General features: G+C 39.8%; 1 non-coding gene across 1 annotated transcript; it reads left to right on the plus strand.

Moving 5' to 3' along the window:
- Positions 1 to 3711: 3711 nt before the first annotated feature.
- LOC130984852 (small nucleolar RNA R71) lies at positions 3712 to 3819 on the plus strand. Its single transcript, XR_009088758.1, has one exon. It is a non-coding gene; the product is annotated as a small nucleolar RNA R71 (small nucleolar RNA).
- Positions 3820 to 23949: the final 20130 nt, after the last annotated feature.

The following is a 23949-nucleotide window of genomic DNA, read 5'->3' on the forward strand; positions in this document are numbered from 1 at the left end:
CATTACCGGAATCCTACTCGGAATACCACAGACAAGGTGAGACTTTCCGGATTCCCAGGATCCTACTCGGAACACCACAGACAAGGTTGGACTTTCCGGATCCTCATAAATGCCGCCATCCATCTAGCTTATACCACGAAGATTCTGTTGGGGAATCTAAGAGATACACATTCAAGCTTGTGTTGCATGTAGAACGTAAGTGGTTGTCAATCACGTGCGTTCATGAGTGAGAACGTTAATGAGGGTTATTAACTCATCACATTCATCATGTTCTTGGGTACGAATGAATATCTTGGAATAAGAATAAAAGAGGAATTGAATAAAAGAAAATAGAACTTCATTAATCTTTGAGGTACAGTAGAGCTCCACACCCTTAATCTATGGTGTGCAGAAACTCCACCGTTGAAAATACATAAGTGAAAGAGGTCCAGGCATGGCCGAATGGCCAGCCCCCTAAACGTGATCACAGGATAGAAAATACAATCCAGGATGTCTAATACAATAGTAAGAGGTCCTATATATACTAGACTAGCTACTAGGGTTTACATGAGTAGGTTATTGATGCATAAATCTACTTCCGGGGCCCACTTGGTGTGTGCTTGGGCTGAGCTTGATCAATCCACGAGCTAAGGCATTTCTTGGCGTTAAACTCCAGGTTATGACGTGTTTTGGGCGTTTAACTCCGGATCATGACGTTTTTCTGGCGTTTTACTCCAGACAGCAGCATGAACTTGGCGTTTAACGCCAAGTTACGTCGTCATTCTTCGAACAAAGTATGGACTATTATATATTGCTGGAAAGCCCTGGATGTCTACTTTCCAACGCCGTTGAGAGCGCGCCATTTGGAGTTCTGTAGCTCCAGAAAATCCATTTCGAGTGCAGGGAGGTCAGAATCCAACAGCATCAGCAGTCCTTTTATCAGCCTTTTTCAGAGTTTTGCTCAAATCCCTCAATTTCAGTCAGAAATTACCTGAAATCACAGAAAAACACACAAACTCATAGTAAAGTCCAGAAATGTGAATTTTAACATAAAAACTAAGGAAAACATCCCTAAAAGTAGCTTAAACTTACTAAAAACTACCTAAAAACAATGCCAAAAAGCGTATAAATTATCCGCTCATCATGGTCTTGATGCACCCTTGAGATGAATCTCTCCATCTCCCATGACTCGGAGGAGGAGGCTTTTGCCTTCCCTTTCCTCTTTCTAGAGGTTTCTCCGGCCTTGGATGCCATAAATGGTTATGGAAAAACGAAAAGCAACGCTTTTACCACACCAAACTTAAAAGGTTTGCTCGTCCTCGAGCAAAAGAAGAAAGAAGAGAGTAGAAGAAGAAGAAATGAGGAAGAAGGAATGGCTTTGTGTTCGGCCATGTATGGGTGGGTTTGGGAGGGAAAGTGGTTTGAATTTGAAGGGTGAGGTAGGTGGGGTTTTATGAAGGATGGATGTGAGTGGTGAAGGGGTATTGAGATTTGATAGGTGAAGGGTTTTTTGGGGAAGAGGAGTTGAGGTGATTGGTGAATGGGTGAAGAAGAGAGAGAGAGTGGTGGGGTTGGTGGGGATCCTGTGGGGTCCACAGATCCTGTGGTGTCAAGGAAAAGTCATCCCTGCACCAAATGGCATTCAAAATCACGTTTTGAGCCATTTCTGGCGTTAAACGCCGGGCTGGTGCCCATTCCTGGCGTTTAACGCCAGGTTCTTGCCCTTTTCTGGCGTTTAACGCCAGTCTGGTGCCCCTTTCTGGCGTTAAACGCCCAGAATGGTGCCAGACTGGGCGTTAAACGCCCAACTGCTAGCCTCACTGGCGTTTAAACGCTAGTGGGTCCTTCCTCCAGGGTGTGCTGTTTTTCTTCCTGTTTTTCATTCTGTTTTTGCTTTTTCAATTGATTTTGTGACTTCTCATGATCATCAACCTACAAAAAACATAAAATAACAAAGAGAAATAGATAACATATAACATTGGGTTGCCTCCCAACAAGCGCTTCTTTAATGTCAGTAGCTTGACAGAGGACTCTCATGGAGCCTCACATTTTCTCAGAGCAATGTTGGAACCTCCCAACACCAAACTTAGAGTTTGAATATGGGGGTTCAACACCAAACTTAGAGTTTGGTTGTGGCCTCCCAACACCAAACTTAGAGTTTGACTGTGGTGGCTCTGTTTGACTCTGATTTGAGAGAAGCTCTTCATGCTTCCTCTCCATGGTGACAGAGGGATATCCTTGAGCCTTAAACACAAAGGATTCTTCATTCACTTGAATGATCAGTTCACCTCTATCAACATCAATCACAGCCTTTGCTGTGGCTAGGAAGGGTCTGCCAAGGATGATGGATTCATCCATGCACTTCCCAGTCTCTAGGACTATGAAATCAGCATGGATGTAATGGTCTTCAATCTTTACCAGAACATCCTCTACAAGTCCATGAGCTTGTTTTCTTGAGTTGTCTGCCATCTCCAGTGAGATTCTTGCAGCTTGCACCTCAAAGATCCCTAGCTTCTCCATTACAGAGAGAGGCATGAGGTTTACACTTGACCCTAAGTCACACAGAGCCTTCTTGAAGGTCATGGTGCCTATGGTACAAGGTATTGAAAACTTCCCAGGATCTTGTCTCTTTTGAGGTAATTTCCGCCTAGACAAGTCATCCAGTTTTTTGGTGAGCAAGGGAGGTTCATTCTCCCAAGTCTCATTTCCAAATAACTTGTCATTTAGCTTCATGATTGCTCCAAGGTATTTAGCAACTTGCTCTTCAGTGACATACTCATCCTCTTCAGAGGAAGAATACTCATCAGAGCTCATGAATGGCAGAAGTAAGTCCAGTGGAATCTCTATGGTCTCATTTTGAGCCTCAGATTCCCATGGTTCCTCATTAGGGAACTCATTGGAGGTCAGTGCACGCCCACTGAGGTCTTCTTCAGTGGCGTTCACTTCCTCTCCTTCCTCTCCAAATTCGGCCATGTTGATGGCCTTGCACTCTCCTTTTGGATTTTCTTCTGTGTTGCTTGAGAGAGTACTAGGAGGGAGTTCAGTAACTTTCTTGCTTAGTTGTCCCACTTGTGCCTCCAAATTCCTAAAGGAGGATCTTGTTTCAGTCATGAAACTTTGAGTGGTTTTGATCAGATCAGAGACCATGGTTGCTAAGTCAGAGGGGTTATGCTTAGAATTCTCTGTCTGTTGCTGAGAAGATGATGGAAAAGGCTTGCCATTGCTAAACCTATTTCTTCCACCATTATTGTTATTGAAACCTTGTTGAGGTCTCTCTTGATTCTTCCATGAGAAATTTGGGTGATTTCTCCATGAAGAATTATAGGTGTTTCCATAGGGTTCTCCTAGGTAATTCACCTCTTCCATTGAAGGGTTCTCAGGATCATAGACTTCTTCTTCAGATGAAGCATCCTTAGTACTGCTTGGTGCATTTTGCATTCTAGACAGACTTTGAGAGATCAAATTGACGTGTTGAGTCAATATCTTGTTCTGAGCCAGAATGGCATTCAGAGCATCAATCTCAAGAACTCCTTTCTTCTGATTAGTCCCATTGTTCACAGGATTCCTTTCAGAAGTGTACATGAATTGGTTATTTGCAACCATCTCAATTAGCTCTTGAGCTTCTGTAGGCGTCTTCTTCAAATGAAGAGATCCTCCAGCAGAGCTATCCAAAGACATCTTGGATAGTTCAGAGAGACCATCATAGAAAATACCTATGATGCTCCATTCAGAAAGCATGTCAGAAGGACATTTTCTGATCAATTGTTTGTATCTTTCCCAAGCTTCATAGAGGGATTCTCCATCCTTCTGTCTGAAGGTTTGGACTTCCACTCTAAGCTTACTCAATTTTTGAGGTGGAAAGAACTTTGCCAAGAAGGCATTGACTAGCTTTTCCCATGAGTCCAGGCTTTCTTTAGGTTGTGAATCCAACCATGTCCTAGCTCTGTCTCTTACAGCAAAAGGGAATAGCATAAGTCTGTAGACCTCAGGGTCTACCCCATTAGTCTTGACAGTGTCACAGATTTGCAAGAACTCAGCCAAAAATTGATGAGGATCTTCCAATGGAAGTCCATGGAACTTGCAATTCTGTTGCATTAGAGAAACTAATTGAGGCTTAAGCTCAAAGTTGTTTGCTCCAATGGCAGGGATAGAGATGCTTCTCCCATAGAAGTCGGGAGTAGGTGCAGTAAAGTCACCCAGCACCTTCCTTGCATTGTTTGCATTGTTGTTGTTTTCGGCTGCCATGTCTTCTTCTTCTTTGAAGATTTCTGTTAGGTCCTCTATAGAGAATTGTGCCTTAGCTTCTCTTAGCTTTTGCTTCAAGGTCCTTTCAGGTTCAGGGTCAGCTTCAACAAGAATGCCTTTGTCTCTGCTCCTACTCATATGAAAGAGAAGAGAACAAGAAAATGTGGAATCCTCTATGTCACAGTATAGAGATTCCTTGAGGTGTCAGAGGAAAAGAAAAGTAGAAGACAGAAGTAAAAAATTCGAACTTATCATAGAAGAAGGAGTTCGAATTTTTCATTAAGGAATAGTGTTAGTCCATAAATAGAAGGATGTGAGAGGAGGGAATGTAATTTTCGAAAATCAAGTAAAAGAATTTGAAAACATTTTGAAAAACATTAATTAATTTTCGAAAAATAAGAGTGGGAAAGAAATCAAGTGATTTTTGCAAAAGATTTTGAAATTAGAAATCAAAAAGATTTGATTGAAAACTATTTTGAAAAAGATGAGGTTAAGAAGATATGATTGGTTTTAAAAATATGTGATTGAGAAAATATGATTTGAAAATATGATTTGAAAACAATTTAAAAAAAAAAGATTTGATTTTTAAAAATTAATAACTTGGCTATCAAGAAAAGATATGATTCAAACATTAAACCTTTCTCAACAGAAAAGGCAACATACTTGAAATGTTGAATCAAATCATTAATTGATAGCAAGTATCTTTGAAAAAGGAAAGAAATTGATTTTGAAAACATTTGATTGAAAAGATATGATTTAAACAGATTTGATTTTGAAAAACTTTGAAAATTTGAAAAAAATTGATTTGAAAACAAAATCCTCCCCCTTGTGCCATCCTGGCGTTAAACGCCCAGAATGGTGCACATTCTGGCGTTTAACGCCCAAATCTCTACCCTTTTGGGCGTTAAACACCCAGCCAGGCACCCTGGCTGGCGTTTAAACGCCAGTCTGTCTTCTTCACTGGGCATTTTGAACGCCCAGCTTTTTCTGTATAATTCCTCTGCTGTATGTTCTGAATCTTCAATTCTCTATGTTATTGACTTGAAAAGACACAAATTAAAAAATATTTTTGGATTTTTAATAATCAAAATGCAACTAAAATCAAATAACAATGCATGCAAGACACCAAACTTAGCAGTTTGTATACTACTGACACTAATGAAAATGCATATGAGACACACAAAACACTCAAGTCAAGAGAATTTAAAGATTAGAGTAAGAAATCATCAATAACATCTTGAAGATCCTTAAGACACATGAATGAATGCATGCAATTGACACCAAACTTAAAATGAGACTCTATACTCAAACTAGAAATTTTTGGATTTTATGATTTTGTAATTTTTTTGTGTGTTTTTTTTTTCGAAAATTAAGTGAAAAGGAAAATAAAGGTATCAAAATTCTTAATGAGAATTACAGGAATCATGCAATGTTAGTCTAAAGCTTTCGTCTAAAGGAATTAGACATAGCTAGCTAAGCTTCAGCAGGACATTGCATTCAAGAGCTAAATTGATGATGATCAATCAGCTTTGGTGATGATAAGAACATCACCTTGAAACACTAGAATTCATTCTTAAGAACTCTGAAGAAAAAATACCTAATCTAAGCAACAAGATGAACCGTCAGTTGTCCATACACAAAACAATCCCCGGCAACGGCGCCAAAAACTTGGTGCGCGAAATTGTGAACAATACTTTTCACAACTCTCATAATCCCCGGTAATGAACCCCAAAAACTTGGTGCTCAATACCTTGGCATAAACACAACTTCGCACAACTAACCAGCAAGTGCACTGGGTCGTCCAAGTAATAAACCTTACGCGAGTAAGGGTCGATCCCACGGAGATTGTTGGTATGAAGCAAGCTATGGTCACCTTGTAAATCTTAGTCAGGCAGACTCAAATGGGTATAGGTGATAAATGCATAAAGCATAAAGATAAAGATAGAGATACTTATGTAATTCATTGGTAGGAACTTCAGATAAGCGTATGAAGATGCCTTCCCTTCCGTCTCTCTGCTTTCCTACTGTCTTCATCCAATCCTTCTTACTCCTTTCCATGGCAAGCTTATGCAAGGGTTTCACCATTGTCAGTGGCTACCTCCCATCCTCTCAGTGAAAATGTTCCTATGCTCTGTCACAGCATATGGCTAATCAGCTGTCGGTTCTCGGTCAGGCCGGAATAGAATCCAGTGATTCTTTTGCGTCTGTCACTAATGCCCCGCCTGCTAGGAGTTTGAAGCACGTCACAGTCATTCAATCATTGAATCCTACTCAGAATACCACAGACAAGGTTAGACCTTCCAGATTCTCTTGAATGCCGCCATCAGTTCTCGCCTATACCATGAAGACTCTGATCTCACGGAATGGCTGGCTCGTTTGTCAGGCGAGCACTCGGTTGTCAGGCGATCAACCATGCATCGTGTATCAGGAATCCAAGAGATATTCACTAGAGCCTTGGTTGCTTGTAGAACAAAAGTGGTTGTCAGTCACCTTGTTCATAGGTGAGAATGATGATGAGTGTCACGGATCATCACATTCATCAAGTTGAAGAACAAGTGATATCTTGGACAAAGAACAAGCGGAATTGAATAGAAGAACAATAGTAATTGCATTAATACTCGAGGTACAGCAGAGCTCCACACCTTAATCTATGGTGTGTAGAAACTCCACCGTTGAAAATACATAAGAACAAGGTCTAGGCATGGCCGAATGGCCAGCCTCCCAAAGTGAGTTCAATCATAAAAACATGATCGAAAAGCCCTCTAAATACAATAGCAAAAGGTCCGACTTATAGAAAACTAGTAGCCTAGGGTTTACAGAGATGAGTAAATGACATAAAAATCCACTTCCGGGCCCACTTGGTGTGTGCTTGGGCTGAGCAATGAAGAAATTTCGTGTAGAGACTCTCCTTGGAGTTAAACGCCAGCTTTTATGCCAGTTTGGGCGTTTAACTCCCATTTAGGTGCCAGTTCCGGCGTTTAACGCTGGAATTTCTGAGGGTGACTTTGAACGCCGGTTTGGGCCATCAAATCTTGGGCAAAGTATGGACTATCATATATTGCTGGAAAGCCCAGGATGTCTACTTTCCAACGCCGTTGAGAGCGAGCCAATTGGGCTTCTGTAGCTCCAGAAAATCCACTTCGAGTGTAGGGAGGTCAGAATCCAACAGCATCTGCAGTCCTTTTCAGTCTCTGAATCAGATTTTTGCTCAGGTCCCTCAATTTCAGCCAGAAAATACCTGAAATCACAGAAAAACACACAAACTCATAGTAAAGTCCAGAAAAGTGAATTTTAACTAAAAACTAATAAAAATATACTAAGAACTCAACTAAAACTACTAAAAACATACTAAAAACAATGCCAAAAAGGGTACAAATTATCCGCTCATCACCCGACAAGTCCTGGTAGCTAACCATTGGACTTTCCCTCTATCGTGCATCCCCAACTCGAGTTATACTCAACATAAACTTGATCAGAATCATGATCCATATCCAACACCCTCACTGGTGTATATTCACAGGGGCGAGCTCATCCGGGGCTTTCACAGTGCCCGGCCACACTTACGATATAGTGTCAGCAGAGTTTCGAGTCTCCACCTGGAGCACGTGATGGCTAGCCACTGCTTTCTCCTAGGGAACTCGTGCCTCTGATAGTGGAAGTACAAATCACAATTATCAACAATCAGCATATATGCATGCATTCTCAGCCATGGATCAACATCCATCTCAGCCATCCGACTTAAATTCATAATTCATAGCCAGCCATACTACTCATAACTCATTCGGCAATCAACCATAATTCAATAGCATACACAGCCATTCCGGCTCATAACAAAATAGCACTTCCATCATTCAACATCATCAAATTCACAAAATCGGCATTTAAGCCATAAATCACTTTTTCTCAATTCATTTTACTTTGAAATCAAATTTCAACTCTTTTCAGCCTTGGCTTTAAAGATCTCATTTCTCAAATCATCTCAGGCTCATAAGCCACTTTTACTCAAAGTAAATTCCCCTTTTAAAAGCAATGCCACTCCCGGCATCCTCTTTCCAAAACTTCCATAACCATGGCAAGTTATGGATTTATTTTGAACTATTCAAAATCATCCATCCCACAATAGGATTTTATAACAAAAGTCTCTCAGCAGAGTCTCAAGTCTTTAGGGGAGAATAACATAACTCATTTCATCAAATTCACTTAAAATCATTAAAACATTGGCTTCCCAATTTAATAATAAAATAGGATCTAAGCCAAACCGAGTCACGTAATCATTTATTTCTTTCAAAGCCGTTTCCTTTACTTAGGCAAAACCAACTTCAAACCACATGATAAATTCTAAAGTGTTTCAACTATTCAAAATTGTTTTATTCTTGCAAGAATTCAGAATTTAAAGAGTACTTAAAACATTTCCCAAAACATTTTAAAATAAAACTTGTCAATAGACATTAAGGTTCTTTCAAAGTCATTGAAACTCCTCTAATTGAAACCCTCAAGTCAAATTCAAAGGCATCGCCCTTGTCACATTTAAAACAGCCTTAAAACATAAGTTTCATTCTAAATAACTTTCTCCTGAAAGAGATACAATGCTGTTCTTAAGAAGCAAGACTAAATCACAATTTTCTCTTTAATAATTCATTTCAAAAGCATGAATCATCCTTTTCTTGATAATTCAAATAAAATAGTTGAAGTTTTTAACTTATCATTTGATTCAGACAACATTTCAATAATGTGTCAGATTTTATAGAAATTTCGGCAGCACCTCCCCTAAAACTTGGACTTTGCCACCCGGTTCGGGTCCCAACTAAACCGTTTCACAATTCTTTTCAACAGTCCAAAATCCAAAAATCAAATTCAAATTCAAACTAACTCCATCAGTTGACTCATTTGCATATCTCAAGGAAACCATTTCAAAATCAAATCAATATCAACCGATTTAACTCATTTCCAAAGCTTTAAAGAAATGGCTCAGTAACAAATCATTTGTCAAAACCAAGTCAATTAAAGTAAACCAGGCTGGATTCAAAAGTGCATTCGACTTTTCACAACATCAAAATAATTAACTCAGTTCAAATCAATCCTTAACGGATTAAACTCAGATTTTAAATCTTTAAAGAATCAATTTCAAAACATCCCATTTCACAAAGTCGTACAACAATCCAGCCAAACAAACATTCATAATCATTTGAGACAATCAATTAATACATAAGACTGATACAATCACCAAATACACAATGTCTCACATCAGTATTCATATGTAATAATTCCAATACATAAAACATAGATTTTGGAAAGTGCCCTACCTCAAAACGCAAATCCATAATCCAAACGCCTCATGAGTTCTTATCGCCTCAACTCGAAATCAATCGCAGCTAACAACTCGACTCCACTTGCTTTCTTAACAATCTCAACAACTGTAATCGCAACACATAACAATCAGGACTGGACCCCACGTTACCAAAACTCATATTCATTAACCAATCACAACAAAGTACTAACGCGAGGCTTTCGAAATAGAAATACTCACTGAATTATCAAAACGAAGCAGCTGTGATTTTGAACCGGCACCGGCAACAGCTCTGGCGGCAGCCAGAAGCTCCGGTGGATCAACTATAAAAACCGCACAGCATCAAAACCTTCTCAAAATCCAAAATGATAGTGGCAGAGTTCTCCAGCGACGGCAGCGGAGTTTTGGGTGGCAGGAGCGGTGACTTGAACGGCACCCAGGAGCTGGCAGCAGCAGCGATAGCTCCCTGCCTGATCTTCTGATCGCATCTTCTCTCCCTCAGATCAGACCGGTGGCAAGGAGCATAGCGGTGGCATGTCTGGGCGCGGCAGTTCCAATGGAGGCGACGCCGATGACGTGAACAGTGATTGGGCGCGGTGGTCGGACTACCAGCTCGCCTCAGATCTCTTCGTCTCTCCTGCTCGGTGAGACTGGGCGACCTTTCTCCTTCTTCGAGTTTGATGGTAATGGACCCATGGCGGCGCTGCACTTCCTCCATCGAATGGCAGGGCATGATGGAAGCCCCGAAGATGGCGACCCACAACCACCCTCTTCCTTGCATAGCTCTCCATTTCGACCTCTCTCTTTTCTCTAGTTACAGTTCATAGCATCGGCGAGGGAGGCTTCCGCGCGACGGCCAGGGGACTCGCAACGGTGACAGGCAGCGTCAAACCCTAGCACTGGCGATGGTGACTCAACAGGACGCGTCAGCGATGGTGGTTCCAGGCCGGCAGTAGCGCGTAACGGAAGTAGTGGCAAGGGAACACAAATCTCTCTTTCTTTCTTTGTTCCTTTCTTTCAGGGAACACAAAGGAAACTGTGTGATGTTGCTTTGGGGAAGGGTTTCATCTGCTGAGGGCTAGGGAGCTGAGTGTGGGTAAAAGGGGAACCGGGTTGGGTAACGAGTTACTGGGTTAGGGTTTCCTTATTTTCAAAATTAGGGTTAGGGTAGTTTAGTAGTTTCGAATAAAATTGGGAATAATATAATAATTGAAACCCAAATTGAATCCAATACTAATTGTATATAGAAAATACTATTTTCTCATTAATTTTACAAATTATTTTCAAAAAAATGTCCAAATCAAATAATTAAAAATAATACAATTAATTTCTTCATTTTCCAAAATAGTAGTATTAATATTTAAAATATTACGTATCTAATCCAAATCATGTAAAATCCCTATTATTTCATAACTGCCAACTTTGTAATCTAAATATAGAAAATAATCCGATAATTATAAAATTGGATAATAATCATAACTTTTCTCAAATTCAATAAATCAAAACTTGCCTTAATTATCTTTAATAAAATAACTTCTGAAATTAGGGCTATAAATAACTATATGATTTGAGACTTGATCATAATAAGGCTTTTCAAAAGTTCTGAGTCTTACACACCCTGCTAGGCGTCTGGAGTTTTCCGCAGCGAAGTGGGCTTTTTGGGATTATACTTTTGTTCTGTTTTGTTATATATATATATATATATATGTATTCTCCCTATGTATTTATGTTTTACTTTTGCACCTCATAGAGGATTATGGAGAACTATGGTTGTTTTATGTATTTTGGGTTATGGATATATATATATATATATATATATATATATATATATATATATATATGTATGTAACTATTCTCTGGCCAGCCTTAGCTTCGCAGGCTGAGTTCGGAGCTTGATATTTTGTATCTTGATCATCTACTCTTACTTTCCATATATATATATGTTTAAGAACCGTAGTTGCTTCTTGCGTAAGAAGCAAAAGCCAAATATATTCAGAATATTCACATATATACAATAAGCAATAAGAAGGTACACAATTGTAAATTCCTGGCAATGGCGCCATTTTGATGAACGAAAATTGTTTGTTGGTTTAGAATTTCACAAATGAATGGAATCTCGTCGTATGTATAGTTCTAAACCAACAAACAATTCCTTACATCAAATATTTGGTTGTCACAGGTAACAAACCTCAATAAAAATAACCGAAGTATTCAAACCTCGGGTCATTCTCCCTAGGAATTACAATAGAGTGTTCTTGTTATTGGCTATGAAGTATATTTTGGGTTTTTGAGATAATGAACAAGAAATGTGAATGGCAAAAAGAAACAAACTAACAACTAAGACTCTATATTCATCTGTGGAGAGTACTGAATTTTCTTTGAGTGACTCAGGTGACACCGTCATGATGCATGGAAACTTGTCTCTCAACAAATTTTCCTTCGGCAAGTATACCGAATTATCGTCAAGTAAAACTCACTATAGAGTGAGGTCGAATCCCACAAGGATTGATTGGTCAAGCAACTTTAGTTAGAAGAATATGCTAATTGAGCTAAACAGAATTGAGATTGAGATGTAGAAATTTAAATGACTAGAAATTAAATAGCAGAAATTAAAGTGCAGAATCTTAAATGGGGATTTGGGGTAATGCTCATAAAAGTAAATGGCAGAAATTAAAAAGAATGGGTAAGATCAGAAATGGGGAGATCATTGGGTTTAGGAGATGTTGCAATTCTCCGGATCAAGTTCATTCTCATCTCTTCCTCAATCAATGCATTCATTGATCTCCTTGGCAATCTTAAGTGATTGGATTCCAATTCCTTGGTAATCTAATCTCTCAAATCTTGATCAATAGCCAATTCCTTGGTCAATTTCTCATGAGAAGAGATGAAGTATGGTCACTGATTATACCACATACATTTCCCAAATCAAGTATTGGTAGGATTATAGTCACATATCCATCCAAACCCAAATTAGTCCAGCATGAGAAAGCATTTCTAGCATGATCTCTTCATTCCTCTTCCAAGGTTCTAAAGAGATCCAATTATGGAGAGTTTCTTTTCCAAGACAACTAACCAATTAAATTAAGATTGAACGCTTTCTAGTAAAATCAAGAGAAAAGATAGAAGAAGAAGAATGAAAACTAATATTGATCCATCAAATTATAGCAGAGCTCCCTAACCCAATGAAAGGGGTTTAGTTGTTCATAGCTCTAGGAATCAAAATTGGCAGAAATGAAGAATCCATGCTAGAAATACAGAAAATTAAAATATGCAGAGAGTAGTTCCCCAAAAGTCCAAAAGCTCCTAGCTAGTTCAAAACTACTCCTATATATACTACTCTTCATGATCTTCTAGTGAGTTCTTCAAGTCTTGGATGTGGGCTTTGCACCTTGAGTTGAAGCAATTCTCATCTTTAGTGGGCCCAGCTTGCAGAGAAATATGAATTAGGCTTGGGCATTTAGTGAGATTAACGTGGAATACATTTCTGGGTGCGAGAACGTTAATGGCATTCACCTTTTCCACTAACGTTCCACCCGAATATGCCCACGTTATTCTCAACGTTAGAAGTCTTAACGTGACTTCTAATGTTCCTTCTCAATTCTTGGCCAACGTTAATGGGACTCACTTTTCCCATTAACGTTCGCTTGTTGATGATTGGATTTTTGACGGTTTAGAATTTCACAAATGAAATCTCGTTGTAAAGTATAGTTTCTAAACCAAACAATAATCCTTTCATACAAAAGTTGTTTGTCACTAGTACAAACCCCTAAAATTTATAAATCGAAGTATTGGACCTCGGGTCGTTCTCCCTAGGATTTACAATAAAGTGTCTTGTTATTGGTTGTGAGTTATTTTGGGATTTTTAAGATTTTGGACAAGAAATATAAATGGCAAAGAAAATAAACTAACAATTAACAAAGCTCTTGGCAAGATATGAGAATTAGAAGTCCTATCCTAGTTATCCTCCTCAATTGTGATAACAAATTGTCCATTACTCCCACTTAGTTAACATCTAACCATGGAGGAAAGTCAAGTGGATGAATCAATTTGATTCCTCAAGTCCTAATCAACTCCTAAAGGAAAGACTAGCTTTAGAGGCATTCAAATCAATTAGCAACTTCTAATCGTCAATCAACAGGGGAATTAGATAACCCAAGAGTCATTAATTACTCTACCTAGGCCAAGAGGAACAAAACCTACAATAAAATCTAACCAAGCATTTCATCAAACACTTGGAAGGCATAAAAGGAAAGCATGGTAAATCAACAACAAGAACAAAATCTAACAACAATTATTGCAAAGAAATTAACAACAACAATTCAAGGAAACCACAATTATCATGAATTACCTCAAATTGCATTATTGAAAGAAAACAAAGGAACAAAAATCTATCCAAAACAAAGTGAAGAATTACAATTATTAAAGCACATAACTAGAAAGAGGAAGAGGAGAAGATTAAGACTTGATAAAGGAGAAGTGAATTAAGGCATGAATTAAACCTAGATCTAAGAAGAGAGATTAACCTAAACCTAATCCTAATTCTAGATAGAAGTGAGAGTTTCTCTCTCTAAAACTATTCTAAACTAAAGCTATGACTAATGGTAACTAACTTCAATGTCTTCCCCCTTCAATCTTTGATCCTTTTATTCCTTTCTATCAGTAATTGGCGCCAAAATGGGTTCAGAAACCCTTCCAAATCACTAGGCACATGTTGCTTTAATGAAGTCATGTGCGAACTTCGACGCGTGCGCTCACGGTACGCGTGCGCGTCCCTGGCCGATTCGGCAATGTGCGCGTGCGCGTGCTCGGCTGATTTCACTTCTTTGACTTTTTATGCTTCTCTCCACTTGTATGCTTCCTTCCTTGCTCCCTTTGATCCATGCCTAGCCTATTTCAATCCTGGAATTACTAGCAAACACATCAAGGCATCTTATGGAATCAAAGAGGAATTAGAATTCATCAAAATAAGGCTTAAAAAGCATGTTTTTACACTTAAGCACAAATATGGGAGAGATTACAAAACCATGCTATTTCATAGGCTAAATGCGAGAAAAGGTCATCAAAATACTCTAAATTCAATACAAGATAAACCGTCAAATTGGGGTTTATCAACCTCTCCACACTTAAACCTTAGCATGTCCTCATGCTAAAATAAGAAGGAACTAAGGGGTATGACATTTATTGAATGCAGCTAAACTATATGAGCCTATCTAAATGCAACTACCTAAAGTGAATGCAAATGCTTAGTGCAAACAAATCAATTCCCGAGAGAACATGTGTAGGCACAAGAGCTAGGGCAATAGGGATCAAATCCAAACCACAATTGTATTGAATTATCAAAAATTCAAGCTTGCAAGAATATAGATAATATGGGTGAACACATGTAATTGAACTTTTGAACCCTCACCGGATATGTATCCGCTCTATTCACTCAAGTGTTTAAGGGTTAATTCACTCAATTCTTTTCTAATCATGCTTTCCAAAATTTGATTTTCTTCTAACAATCAACACCTATTCAATGCATGCATACATTCATCATGAGGTCTTTCATTTAGGTTGTAATGGGGTTAGGGTCAAGGTAGGATCATTTATGGTTAAGTGGACTAGAGTTTGGATCTTGGATTAGCATAGACTTTCCCACCTAACCTATATAATGACCTATACAAATTCAAACTACTCTAACTACCCATTCTTCACATTTTCTTACATATTCATGCATTCTATTCCTTGATTCATAACACTTATGCATTGATTTCTTTTTTTTGAACTTCACCTTGGGGCATTTTGTCCCCTTTGGTTGCTTTCTTTTCATTTTCTTCTTTCTTTTTTTTTTCTTCTCTTCTCTTTTTTTTTCTCTTTTTTTCTTTTCTTTTTATACTTTGCACAAGGACGTCAATTGCATAAGGTCTTATACATTCAATAGATACATGAATATATTCCCAATTCCCAAATATGAAAGTGTACTACCCCCCCTTTTTTTTTATCCCATCCAATGTTCTCAAGCCTCACCAACTTTGAATAATAAACACTCCCACTAGCCTAGGCTAATCAAAGATCCAAGCAAGGGACTTTCATTGGTTTTCCGCCTTGGGCTTGTAATGTGCTAAAATGAGAACAAGTTAGTTAAGCATAGGCTCAAAATTAGCTAACAATGGAGAGTAAAAGGTAGGCTATTTGGGTAAGTGGGCTAATGAAATAATGGCCTCAATCATACAAATGCATGAATACAAGAAATAAATGGACATATAGAATCAAGCAAATCAAGGATCACAATCATAGAAAGAGAACAATTGCACACAAGAATGGAAGATAAGTGGTTATAAAATGTACCACATCAATAGGCTCAAGTCTCACAAGTTTGTGTTCTAAGCTCAATACATGCTTCACAAAATATGAAATTCAAGCAAGTTTCACCAAAAATTTTCTTCAATCAATTGGGTTGGTGCCCTATAATTAAGTTTCTTGGAAAATCTCAATATTTGACTAAGCACTTTTGTGATTGAAAAATTCAAAAATTTTCCTTAGTTTACCCTTTCCTTTTTCACTTAAAACCAATTTCTTATGCGAAAAGGGTGACTAAGTTTTAACAATTCCAAACATGGTTTCTAATCACAACCACAAACTAAAAAGAAAGATATACAAAAGAAGATATGCAAAAATGTATAAAGAAAAATCCAACTAAAAGTATGGAATCTATCATCCAAAACATCTAAAAATATCCAAAAGCATCAAAATATCTAAAATATCAAGTATATACAAAATGAGATAACTAGGCAGCATAACTAAAGTGTTCACCGGTCTCCTAAAGGTGCCACCGGTGACCTCTCCACACTTAAGATCGAGCATCGTCCTCGATGCTAAACCGGAGGATCAGAGGAAGGTACAACGGTAGGTGCTGACTCTGTCTGAGGCTGTGGGACCGGCTCCTCATGGGGCTGCTGAATCTCTGTGGCGTCAAGAGCAGCTGGGGGTGCATCCTACTGAGTCGGCTCAGCAACATCCTCCTCCTGATGATCCTGCTCATCGGAGGCTGGTGAGTCTGGGAGCGGAGGTAACTCAGCGCCCAAGGAGATGAGTGCCTGATCCATCCGATCCAGTCGGCGCATGATCTGGCGCTTTTTGCGCTCCAGAAACCGAAACAGACGCTGAACCAGTAGGTAAGTAGGCTCAGGTGCTGAAGAAGGGGCTGTCGAAGAAGATGGGGCTGCTGTTGTAGAAGAGGACGGGGCTGCTGAAGGTCCAGCTGTCCCTACAACTGCTCTAGCCTTATATCGGCGTCTAGCCGGGAGCTTCTCGTGCACCCAGCCACCCCAAAGAATAGTAACCTCCTTGTCATCATCATCTGGTATCACATCATCATCCAACCAGGGAACCTCAGCTAGGGCGGCCATACTGGTAACCAAGGTAGGGAACGGAAGTAGGCCACGAATATGTGCTCGCCACATACACTGCCGAATAAGTCGAGGAAAATAAACCTCCTTTCCCTCCATAACACAACCAATCAAAAGTAGCATCTCCATAGGGATCTCAGAAAAGTGAGTGGTGGGTAAGACATAGTGGGCAAATATCATCTGCCAAGTCTTGGCCTCCCTAGTCAAATGAGCAAATAGCATCCCTTTAGGCTTAGTGTTGTTCGCATCCATGACCCAAGTGGCATCTGGTAAACCAATCACGCGCCTAAGCGCCTCATAGTCAAAGGTCATGCTGTGGATAGCTATCTCAGCCTGCTGATGAGCGCAGGTGCCATCAGTAAGATGTCGGCACTGCAATGCCTCCTCTATGGCTGACTCAGTAATCATAACCTCTCTACCCCTCAACTGAACTGAATCCAAGGTAGGACGGAAGAAGTTACAATAGAATTCCTTAACCCAAGAAATGTTGATATCTCCCAAATCTCTATCAACAAAGCCCATATCCAACTCTAGGATGCGACTAGTAATGACTCGTCTCACATCATTGGGAAGGACAAGCTTCTTCTCAATATTCAGTTTCGTCGTCCGATACTTGGAAAGGCGAAGCTCACAGTAAAGATTGGGAAACTTTGTTGGATCGGTAGAAGGTAGCAACTGATTTTCTTTTTCTTCGTCATTTAACGGATTCTTAGCATAATTCTTGTAAATGGAGGGAATAGAGGGTGTAGAATGTTTTCTTTTCTTGGAGGTAGTGGCTATATCTTTTCCTTTATCCGACATCCTGAAAAATATGATAGAATATAAGCAATGGAGCACTTAGCACAAAGCAAAGAAAGCATGTTCAGGATATCAATTGGCTTATACACAATCACGATGTGAACTGATCTTAAAAAAAAAATCTGCAAACATGTAAGCATAAGTGAACAAGTAAACCAAGAATGCAATGTTCACGAAAGTCAACAACTCTTACTCATTAAGCAATAATATCATCATAATTTTGAAAGAATGGTTAAAGAGGGTTAAATGTGAGTGGAAGTTAAATGGTTAAAGAAATTAGTGAGTTAAAAAAAATGGATTAGTGGTATGATGATATTTAGGCTCAATAAAAGAGAAGTTGTAGCTAGACATAGAAATCATGTTCACAATGATTGGTGCAAATCCCGGAAGTCAAAAGGAAACGGAAATTAGCCCATATTTGTAATAGAGACTAAAATGAAAATAGATTTCTTGAAAATTGGGCAGCATCCCGGCTTAAAATTGGACGTTCCCGGATAGCAAAGTAGCACAAACAGCAAGAAGGCAACATCAATTAGGCACAGCAGCAATGGTACAGCATTCAGGCAACACAAATTGCATAAAAAGCAGTCCAAACTCAACATACAGCAGCTAAGTAAACAAACAGCGAATATGCACAAATGGAGCACATATCAGGCCTAGAATTCTCTATCCAGTCCTAGCTACCTAACCGCAATTATTTCTAACTAACCTTAACATACCAAATTTCAATTCTAATTAACTAACAGGGAACTAACAGAAATGAAAAATTAACAGAAAGCAGAGTTGGAGCAGGAACCTGGGAGCAGAGAAGAACTAAAAATGGAAAAGGAAATTGGGATTAGAACTGGAGCAACAGAATCATAGAGCCGCGCCGCCGTGGATGGTGGCGGTTATGGCGGAGCGACGGCGGTGGTGCTCAAAAGAGACAAGGGAGTGAGAGACAGGGGCGGAGTGGGTAAGTGAGAGAGAGAGAAAGCGAAGAGGGGTTGGTGCTGATTGTGAGAGAGAGAGGGGCTGGCCGTGTGGTGGTGGTGGCCGGTGGAGCAGAGGCTGTGGAAAGGAAAGATGAGGCGGAGATGGTGAAAGCGGGAGAAAAAGAAATGTGCGCTGCTGCGCAGTGCTCTTCGCGCACTAGGGTTATCTTCTTTTCGAATCGACGCGGGCGTGCACCCTGCGCGTCCGCGTACATTGATGAAACTAGGAACCTACGCATGCGCGTACAGCGCGCTCAAGCGTGGATGGGGAAACTATATAGCGGCGCGTACGCGGATAGTGCGCGCACGCGTACATGGGGTTGGGCTGGAGGCTTAGAGTGGGCTCAGCTCGCGCCCAACTCTCTGGACAAAGGCCTGGGATGACGGCATCAGCTAGGGCGCGCACGCAGCAAGTGCACGTCCACGTACATTGGTAGTTTATCATAAGGCGCGCAAACGCGATGCGCGCGCTCGCGTCCTTTCCTTTTCTTGGCATATGGGCGCACACACGGCATGTGCGCGTCCGCACGAGGTGAGTTAGGCTGGGGGCTCAAAGTTGGCCCAGATCCAGTGCAACTCTCTGGATATTGGCCCAGAAGTTGCAGCAGCAGATCGACGCGGACGCGGCAGGTGCGCGTCCGCGTGCACCTCCTTATTCTCGTGATCGGCGCGCACGTACTTATTGCGCGTCAGCGTGGGTTGTGTTGGGCTCAGGGCATAGTGTTTGCCCAAGAGAGGCCCAACTCTCTGGAATTTGGGTGATGATGAAGCTACTCAAGGACGCGTGCGCGTACATCGTGGGCGTGCGTCTAACTTCTTTTTTTTTTATCATGCCCTTTAAGCAGAAAAATTGTGCTCAGATGCTCCCTATACTGCTCACAACTCTTTATTCAATCAACCATCATACAATCCACAAAAATGCAATTTGATATTATTCATTTACTACTAAACACAACATACATGTGACTATGCTAACAATTAAGTTGTACAAACAAATTTGTATGAAACATCTACCTACAATAGCAACTCAAATCACTTATTAAGTAAAATTAAAAGAGAGTGGAAAGAGTTTACCATGGTGGGGTGTCTCCCACCTAGCACTTTTATTTTAAGTCCTTAAGTTGGACATGTTGAGGGACTCATTGTCATGGTGGCTTATGCTTGTACTCGTCTTGGAACTTCCACCAATGCTTGGTTCTCCATTGTGCCCCAAAATTTCTCATGGATTGAGCCAAGTGTTGATGGAGTTCTTCACAAGCTTGGGGCTCCCACAGTTAATCCTCTTCTTTTGATCCGGGGTCCCACACTTTATTTTCACACCCTTCTAGAAGTTGATCATCATTATTGGTCCATCCGGGTGGTGAACAAGATGAATTCCCTATGAAGTGCCCAACAATCCTCCTAGACCCATCTATTTGAGCACTATTCCCACCTTTGTATTCAACTCTTGAATTATCAACCAAAATGAGCCTTGATTTACAATGCCAACCACGAAACATCTTTCGCTTACGCTTTATCCCACAAAGCATCCTAAGTTGACCGTCCGTTTCAAGCAAGCCATACTCAAGTGGGATAATAAAGCTAATAGAAATGAATTTTACCCACTTAAGTGAAGGGTTAGATGACAAGCTAGGCAAAGATGCTTCCAACGATCTTGACAAAGCGTATTCCACTCCCATCCTTCTATTTCTAAGGACTTCCACCTCTTCACAAGATTTCTCTAATTCGATCCTTTGTTCATTAATACTATCTAAGCCTTTTCCCTTAATCAAACTATAATTGGGAGGGTGAAAGAAGTTTACTTCCACAACATTTTTAAATGCATCGGGAGAAGGTTCTTCAAGTACAAAGGATTCTCCACCACTAGGACTTGATGCTTGCTCTTCATTGCCATGGGAACTCAATTCTTGCTCTATCCCATCCAAGTCTTCATATGGAATATGCCTTGGAAGGTGTGCACTTTCCTCCCTAGCATCAATTTCAATCATCTTGGAAGGGTTTTCTTCAACTCTATGTTCCCATGGAGGTTTCGTATCTCCTAGGTCTTCTACCGCTTCTTCCTTGTCTTCAACAATTAAAGCTTCCTCCAATTGTTCCAATACAAAGCCATTTCCCTCATTTTCCACCGGAGTTTCCAATCTCTCCTTCATGCTATGTTCTTCATTTGATTCTCCACATGTCGCCATGGGAGTTCCTTGAGTGTTCAAGCATTAGGAGGCTAATTGATTTGTTACTGCATCCAAGGCGGCCATCAAATTTTGCACATCCCTTTTCATCTCTTCTTGCCCTTGAATAAGAACACCCAGGGTTTCATCCATTAGAGATTGGGGTAGGTGGAAGGATTCATCATTTTGGGGAAAGGGTTCATAGTAGGAAGGTGGTTCTTCTTGGTAGAGTTGTGGTGGTTCTATGTTTTCCACTCTTTCCACTTGTTGCACAACACACTCCATGGTTGCTTGAAATTGATCCAATGCTTCTTTGAGATGATCCCTTGACTCTTGTTCCTCTTGAATTATATGATTAGGATCATGTGGCTCTTGGATCAATGGATATGAGTATTCTTCCATGGGAGGTTGTGGTGGAAAGTAGTATTCATCTTGTGGTTGAAAATCTTCATATAATGGAGGTGGTTCATCTTGGTACTAATGTGGAAGAGGTGGCTCTTGAAAAGATTAATGTTGGAATGGTGGTGGCTCTATATGTGGTTCATATGGCTCATATGGTTGTTGGTAGGATAGATATGGATTAGGGTCATATGAAGGTGGTTGGTAAGAAAGGGCTTGTGAGTATGGTTGAGAGTTATGTTGAGGATATAGTTCATAAGCATATGGTGGTGGTTCTTGAAAGTCACAAGGAGATTCACCATAGCCATTGGATTGGTATGCATCATAGAATGACTCTTCTTCATAGTGCATTGGTGGAGGTTGTGGCCAAGAGGATTGATCATATGCATATGGCTCCTCCCACCTTTGGTTATCCCATCCTTGATACACATTCTCATTGAAGCTCTCATTTCCTACAACATAATTAGAACCAAACTCATAGCCAAAGTGAGAATTCATAATGGAAAAGCAAAATAAAATTAACAAAAACTAGAAAATAAAGCAAAAGCAAGCTATTCACAATATTCACATATATACAATAACCAATAACATAACACCATTGCAATCCCCGGCAACGGCGCCATTTTGATGATTGGATTTTTGACGGTTTAAAATTTCACAAATGAAATCTCGTTGTAAAGTATAGTTTCTAAACCAAACAATAATCCTTTCATACAAAAAGTTGTTTGTCACTAGTACAAACCCCTAAAATTTATAAACCGAAGTGTTGGACCTCGGGTCGTTCTCCCTAGGATTTACAATAAAGTGTCTTGTTATTGGTTGTGAGTTATTTTGGGGTTTTTAAGATTTTGGACAAGAAATATAAATGGCAAAGAAAATAAACTAACAACTAACAAAGCTCTTGGCAAGATATGAGAACTAGAAGTCCTATCCTAGTTATCCTCCTCAATTGTGATAACAAATTGTCCATTACTCCCACTTACTTAGCCTCTAACCATGGAGGAAAGTCAAGTGGATGAATCAATTTGATTCCTCAAGTCCTAATCAACTCCTAAAGGAAAGACTAGCTTTACAGGCATTCAAATCAATTAGAAACTTCTAATCGTCAATCAACAAGGGAATTAGATAACTCAAGAGTCACTAATTACTCTACCTAGGCCAAGAGGAACAAAACCTACAATAAAATCTAACCAAGCATTTCATCAAACACTTGGAAGGCATAAAAGGAAAGAATGGTAAATCAACAACAAGAACAAAATCTAACAACAATTATTGGAAAGAAATTAACAACAACAGTTCAAGGAAACCACAATTATCATGAATTACCTCAAATTGCATTATTGAAAGAAAACAAAGGAACAACAATCTATCCAAAACAATGTGAAGAATTACAATTATTAAAGCACATAACTAGAAAGAGGAAGAGGAGAAGATTAAGACTTGATAAAGGAGAAGTGAATTAAGGCATGAATTAAACCTAGATCTAAGAAGAGAGATTAACCTAAACCTAATCCTAATTCTAGAGAGAAGTGAGAGCTTCTCTCTCTAAAACTATTCTAAACTAAAGCTATGACTAATGGTAACTAACTTCAATGTCTTCCCCCTTCAATCTTTGATCATTTTATTCCTTTCTATCAGTAATTGGCGCCAAAATGGGTTCAGAAACCCTTCCAAATCGCCAGGCACGTGTTGCTTTAATGAAGTCATGTGCGAACTTCGACGCGTGCGCGCACGGTACGCGTGCGCGTCCCTGGCCGATTCTGCAATGTGCACGCGGGCGCCTTGTGCGCGTGCGCGTGCTCAGCTGATTTCACTTCTTTGACTTTTTATGCTTCTCTCCACTTGTATGCTTCCTTCCTTGCTCCCTTTGATCCATGCCTAGCCTATTTCAATCCTGGAATTACTAGCAAACACATCAAGGCATCTTATGGAATCAAAGAGGAATTAGAATTCAACAAGATAAGGCTTAAAAAGCATGTTTTTACACTTAAGCACAAATACGGGAGAGATTACAAAACTATGCTATTTCATAGGCTAAATGCGAGAAAAGGTCATCAAAATACTCTAAATTCAATACAAGATAAACCGTCAAATTGGGGTTTATCACTTGTGCCCCTTTTCGCAAACGTTAATGGGAATCACTTTTCCCATTAACGTTGCTTGCCTCTTGCCCCCCTTACGTTAGGTCTCACGTTAACTTAGCTAACGTAGCTCTTAACGTGGGCATCTATCACCTTTGAGAGCGTTAGTGACACTCACCTTTGTCACTAACGCTCCAATTGCCTTAAGCCCCTACGTTAGAACCCACGTTAACTAAGTTAACGTGGCTCTTAACGTAGTAATGAAGCCATCTCCCAACGTTAGTGACAAAAGTGAGTGTCACTAACGTTGGCTCTTTGAACCCCACTCCACGTTAACTTTCACGTTAACAATCTTAACGTAAGAGTTAACGTAGGCAATGCTAATGATCCAACGTTAGTGACAAAAGTGAATGTCACTAACATTGGCATTGTTGATCCTCTTCCACGTTAGAGTTCACGTTAACTTAGTTAACGTGACTCTTAACGTGGGGCATTGCCTAGTTTCCCAACGTTAGTGGTGTTCACTTTTACCACTAACGTTGAGGAGAAACTGATGACAAGTCATCATATACCCATTTTTCAAGCTAATTTCACTTGTTTTGTTAGCATTTATGCACTTTCTTGTATCCT

The sequence above is a fragment of the Arachis stenosperma genome, chromosome 5 (genome assembly GCF_014773155.1).
Source record: "Arachis stenosperma cultivar V10309 chromosome 5, arast.V10309.gnm1.PFL2, whole genome shotgun sequence".
Lineage (NCBI taxonomy): Eukaryota > Viridiplantae > Streptophyta > Magnoliopsida > Fabales > Fabaceae > Arachis > Arachis stenosperma.